The sequence below is a fragment of the Scleropages formosus genome, chromosome 6 (genome assembly GCF_900964775.1).
Source record: "Scleropages formosus chromosome 6, fSclFor1.1, whole genome shotgun sequence".
Taxonomy (NCBI): Eukaryota; Metazoa; Chordata; class Actinopteri; order Osteoglossiformes; family Osteoglossidae; genus Scleropages; species Scleropages formosus.
In genome coordinates this window covers 7,438,380-7,445,102 of record NC_041811.1, presented here as the reverse complement: position 1 = coordinate 7,445,102, position 6,723 = coordinate 7,438,380, and positions in this window count along the sequence as shown.

Genomic DNA, 6,723 nt, shown 5'->3' with positions numbered 1-6,723 from the left:
CCTGCGCACACACCAAGGACGGTGATTTTATACAGCTCTCGCCTCATGAGGTGACCGGCATTCGCGAAAATCCTATTGGTCGCGAGACCTGTCAATCTCAGATTTTTCAATATCATTGGCTGAAAGAACTAAGTGATCGGTCATCGAGCGTGCTGGTCCGCTGATGTTGCTGAAGCTCATTCGGGGTGCATGAGCGACACCTTACCTAATATTAATAACACAATACTGTTCCAGAATGTGTACGCATTTTACGTCACTTTTATTCATTCAGACACCCCACGTTAGAATTTTTCCTATTTGTGAGGCATGAGCTGGTACTTAACAGGAGGACAAAGTGTATTGATGGATGTTGCATCCGTTAAACGTCTGCTGTGCATGTCGTCGTTGCTAGGATACTAGTTACTATGGGCTGACAAAACTGCATGCAGAGACATGCTTAAATGGATAAATTAAAATATGTATTATAATTGATTAATTTAGCTGACACTTTTCTCAAAGACATATTACAATATTTTACCCATTTATACAGCATATGTTTACTGTATGAGTAGGCTACAGGAAGGGTACCTTGATCCAAGGTACTACAGGAGGTGGGATTAAAACCCAGGACTTTGATCACAAGGGAGCAGATGCTGTAACCACGTTGGTACTTGCTGACCCTCTATGCTGCACCTAATTATTTGTGTGGAAAATATGTGTGTTGTAACATTACAGAAAAAGTAGTTATAATATCTGAATAGTTTGTGCTGTCACAGTTTTTGCCCTTTGAAAGATCTCCAGCACAGAAGCTGATTTGTCTTTGGTCTTGAAATAGGTATTCCTCCAACACAAGTTAACTTTGCAGAGGGAAAGGAACCCCAGTGTTTGTCAGTATTACTAAGCAACGCCTTGTTTTTTCCTGTCTTTCTTCTTAAGCACGCCTAATAATGGTAAAGGTAACCAACCATTATTTCACCAAGTTAAATAAAGTGCTCCATAAGAGGAATGGTTCAGATCTTAGATATGGTCAACATCTGGTGGCTGCGGTCCTTGTCCAGTTTTAATGCCGGCTGTCTTGTAGATATTAAACCCCAGTGATTCAAATGTACAGAACAATAATAAGTTAAAATAAGGTATCAGTCCATTTGACACCACCACATGCAATATTAAGCAGTATTGTACACGTTTTACAGAAATGTACATTTAAACATCTAGTGATAATAATGATAATCATATTTAACACAGCAATTACAGTGTTACGTCTTTTTTACTATGTACAGCTGCTCTCATACATGAGTCAGTGAAGTTAATGGATTCTACATTAAAAAAAAGTTTATCAATTTATAGCTATTTATAATATTGTTGCTAGATGCTAATAAGGTGATGTGCTGTTTCACATAGACAAGTCTCATTCACCATGGCATGCAGTCATTAGCTTCCATCAAAACATCTGTATGCATTTAATGTAACTTATGACAAATTGTACAGATGCTGAACAAACACTCTGAAAGAGTTTATGACATGCATAAAATACCTATGGACTGATGTTTGAGAAAGAAATGCCCACTTAGTGTCCTTGGAGCCAGTCAGAGCTGTGGATATTGTACCTCTTCTGATTCTGATTGATCTGAATCTCAGATTTAATGTCAGTTAAACGTAAGCCTTTGTTGATAGAAATGATGTTCCATCAAAGCTGTTAGAAGATCCCTAAGTAGAGGACATTTTTCTTTTTTATACACTGGATTCCCTATTTATGAACTTCTGAGTTAAAAACTTTTGGCCATTAAGAACTTTATTGAGAAGTATTTACTATTTATTTTTTTCATAAATACACCTAACATACCAGTTTGAATCATGACCCAAAGTTTCACCTCTAGTAATTATCCTAAATTGCCCAGCTGTAGAAATGGGTAAATAATTGGAGGTAGCTTCATTTAAGTTGCCTTAGAAAAAAGTGTCAGCTAAATGAACAAATGTAAATGAAGTAGGGAACCAACTGTATTTATATTGTATTTTTGTTTTAGAACTCAATCCTGCAGCCAGCTGGTTTACAAATCCAGAGACTAAACCAGCACTACCCCTAGCTGATCTGCTTTATACATTCTTGGTACAGTTCCTTTAATCATGTATTTTTCTTTGAATAGCTACACCCCCACAGCAGCAAATACAGCTAGGGCAACGATGCTGCAGTGTTGCCAAGGTTTACTGTACTGTACTGTACAGGACTGCTAGAGGACGGGTGTGCAGTAGTGTTGCACAGGCTTGAATGATGTTGTTCTCAAGCTCTTATCATGGATCACATTTCTTTTTTAGGGTTTGAGGTGAATAAGACAAGACAAACGTATGACAAGGCAAATATTCTGTGATAGTATATTTCAGCCTTGCTCTCCAGTCGCTCATCATCAGCTCTTCAATGTCTGACATTTACAGAGACAGAATTACATGTCTCAGCATTGCCCCCACCCTCAGGGTCCTTTGGGCTAAATGCCTTGGAATCTTGGAATCTTATATTTTGTGATCAGTATTGCTGTATCACCTCCACCCAACTTGGGAGCAGGTGCAAAGCGGCGGTGTGATCAGTGGTCGTAACTATGCCTGAATCACAGGTGGCAACCCTTACAGGGACATGCTGTACCTGCTGTGGAGCCTTCCCATGAGAGGACACAGTATGTGCAGTGCGGCTGTCACCTGCTGTGGCAGAGAACCAGAATAAACTAGTTAGATAGGCTGGTGGTGTTCTGGGTAGGGTAGTGCAGGTGGGATCACAGCACAGAGCCAGCTATTCCACTGACCTATTTTCCATTACCTTGTTTCACCATGTCTGTGAGTGTAAATAAGGGTATACCCAAACAGTACATCTACACAGGCTGTAAAACACACAAAAAATGTATTAGTGTAAAAAAAAAAGTCTCAGTTTAGTATATTAGTATCTATTTTAAAACCTTTACTCAGCCACTACTCTGGTGTTGCATTTGCTTATTTGTGTATTTTATAATATTAAAAAAAAGAAAAAAATTGGTAGGGGGGGTATCAGGATTTGTCTATCCTGTGTTTTATGCACTTACTTGAACGATGAACCTCGGTGCAGCAAGTGGTCGGTAACAAACTAGGTTTCCTTGAGACTCACATGTCTGCAGCTATGTCTCTTTCTCTTAATGTAATGCATAAATTGTACTTTCGCTGAGATGTAAGTCGCTTTGGACAAAAGCATCTGCAAAATGAATAAATGTAAATGTAATGTAATGTATGTTAATAATATTACAATTAAACAGTATAAGAACTAAAAACAAACGAATAAGAATAAGAATAAGAATAAAATGTATGTCAGCTAATACTTTTACATTGTGCTGATTGAATATGTGTTCACATGAATATGAATCAATATCTGACGTTTAAAAAATACATGTAATGGTTTCTGGTGAGCTTTAAATTTGCCCTAGGTGGACAGATTCCACTGTTTGAAAGTTTAATTTTGAATCCAGTTGAGATGTTCCTTTACAAGATATATATTGTATCATACATTTAACACCTCCCCCCCAGCCATCCCACAGCTGCTGTGATCACTGTACCACAGGAGCTCATCTCATCTCTTGGCCTTTGTTGTTTCCACTGCTAGGAAACGGCTTTTGCAGGGAAACCTGATACATGGAGTCCAGGGCTTGTTTTCACAAAGCCTCTGGAGAACCGGGGTCCCCTGTCCAACTCATCAGCCAACCCTGATCACCAGCTTTCAACCTCAAAGTTGAGGATACAATATACAGGCAAGGTGGGAATGGAGCACTGGGTGAAAACAGTGGGGGTGGAAGAGGGAGTGGAGAATGAAGGCAGAGTGGAATATAAGGAAAGGGATGTAGAGAAGGTAGACAGGCTGGAAGATATAAAGGGTAGTGAGGAAGGTGGCTAAACACACATCTTAGAAGGCTGGGGTTGCTGTGATCCAGCTGCTGTGGCTCCCTACCATGTTGTTCTCATGACTGTTAATGATGAAATTTATGAGTGGAATCAATAATGAAACTTACTGGTGATGAGGTGGAGGGGGCTCTGTAAAGATCAGGAAGCCTTTCTGTGTATGGATAGCAAAAGGAAAACACCCTGGGAAACAGACTACACCCTACAATCTATACCCTACACCCTACAGTCTACATTCTTAACCCTACACCCTAAACCCTACACATATGGTGGTTCTATGTCCAAATTTCCCTCTGCTTTCACTTCTTTAAAATCCTTTAAAAAACTTTTTATGGAATCCCCAAATATCAATAAATTAACACAATTTTACCACATCCAACTTCTGTATGTGTATTATTGTTGCCTGTGGCTGAGCTCCATAACTGTGGGCACATGCAATCAGCAACTTGAGACCCTTTCTCAAGTCACTCAAGTGATCGTGTATCACAAGGTATCATTCTGACAGCAAGTAAGGAACCTCAGTATCGCCAGCAGGAAAGTGTGTGGCTGTAAAAATATTGTTTTCTTGTTTTCCTCCACCCCCCAGCTGGAAAAAGATCACCCTGTTGTTGCTGAAAGATCTACAAGTGCCCTTTGTTATCCTGTTTTATCTCTTCAGAAGTGTCACGCATAGAATTCTTGTCCAATAGCCTGGTTTCTTCAGGCAGATAAGCTGTTGCTGTGGTGACTTTAATCTGCTAAAGTAACCAGAGAGACGTTGGTTTTAACTGACTTTGGCTGAGCACGTCTTTCTGTGCAAGCATGCATGAGCAACGTGATTAATGCGGATCAGAGAGCACTGAATGAATGTAAGTTCTGGAATAACTTGTGGGATCTACATGAGAGTCATCTCTCCCCAGCCACTGCTGAATTATGTTGTGATGTAGGGTTAGTTACATACCTTTGTTTGTTATTCTCATTTCCACAGGAGCCTTCGAAGGGAACCTCTGTTTCACGTCAGCACTGAAGAGCTACAATATGCTAAATCTCCTCTATAGGACAGTGTATTGTGTTTAAGTGGATAGAGGTTTTGGTAGCAATTATGGAGGTGCTGTTGGAGCATCTGAAGCAGCCTGCTTGACCTTGTTTACAGTGGGATGAGGGTGGAATATGAGGTTGCTGTTCCAGTTCTGAGTCTATTGTTCAAATAAACACTGTTGGTATTTCTAGTACCCTGAAGAAAGGGACTCTTTGTGCAAAGTGGCTCTTTAACCTCAGACTCTAAAAAGAAATCTGATCCACGGCAATAGCTTGAGAACATCATTCAAGCCTGTGCACCACTACTGCACACATATCCTCTAGCAGTCCTTAAGGTAAATAAACACCTTGGCAACACTGCAGCATTGTTGCCCTGCAACTGTGTTTGGTGCTGTGGGAGTGTAGCTATTCAAAGAATACTTGATTTAAGGAACTGTACAAAGAATGTAAAAGCAGACCAGATGGGGGTAATGCTGGTTTTGTCTCTGGATTTGGTTGCAGGTTTGAGTTCTGAAAAAACTACAAAGTAAAGAAATGTAAGAAATAAAATTATAATTTTAAGAAATGTTAAAACACTGTAAGTTGTATCTTATTTTCTTTAAAGTGCAGACAATAACTGCCCATAAACCTAGAGCCAGAAGCATTATGTGGAGGTGGAAGATGATGGAGGGGCAGAACTTCACTGATGACTCAAAACTGATAGATGTAGAAGGATCATCTGAAATTTATTCACCAGCTGTTTACTTCTCCACTCTTTTGACAAACTTAAGGCAGCATGTATTGTCCATGATTGCTGTACATTGACACATCAGATGAAGCTTTAGCTGAATGCTGAAGTTGGTATGGTAGCTCTCTTCAAATACTAAATACTTCACAAAAAGATCACAATCTCAAAAAGTTAATTACTATAAGTTTGTAAATTGGGGAGCCATTGTATTTACTAATTCATGTACAATTCATGCTATGTTGTTTGCCCAGTAATTAGCTATTTAAAAAGGTTAATCATAAAAGGACCGTGCTACAATTAGCATCCCTCACTGTCCATTCCCAATGTCAATCCCTGACACGGCAATCTGGATTACAAGTGAAATGTTGCGTTGCTTTTTAACTGCATCTTATCTTTGTCAGCTAGCTGGTTGGGAACAGCGAGGTCAGCACAGTTAGCTGGGAGAAATGTGAGATGACGAATTTTAAGAAATATTCCTACAAAACAACACCGGCTATGACTGTCTTCCTGAATGAATGCCTTAACGAAATGAAGTCCCTATATGTGGATTGATTTACCACAAAATTACATGTCTGCAATCTGTAGGACAGATTTCATACAGAAGTTGTGTTATGCTGTTGGTGGGTATGGAACCAAAGATAAAAAGCAGATGAAACCTAAAAACTTGTAAGTCAAAGTAGACTTACAATAAATTCACACTGACATTTACATCACATTGATTGATATACCTGGCTCCTTTTCTCCAAAGCATTAAGCTACTTAGAAGAATACTTTACTATGGTATTATATCAGCAGGTGGAATATAAACATTCAACCTCCAAGTTCAAAGGTGGCAGTTTTAACTACCATACACCCTGCTGCCCCACTCTTTTACCACCTATTTTTAAATCTCTATGACTGACTTTGAGTAGTGCAGTACTTGAATACCCTGTGGATGTTGGCAGTAAAAATACTCCTCCTTGTTAATATCAATCTAAAAAATGTCATTCTACCAATGCCAGTCCACTAAAGAGGTGATTTTTTCTGACAGACTGATAACCAGCCTGGAAAACTGCCTGCATTCTCTCACAGCTTGTCAAAGAGGAACTGAA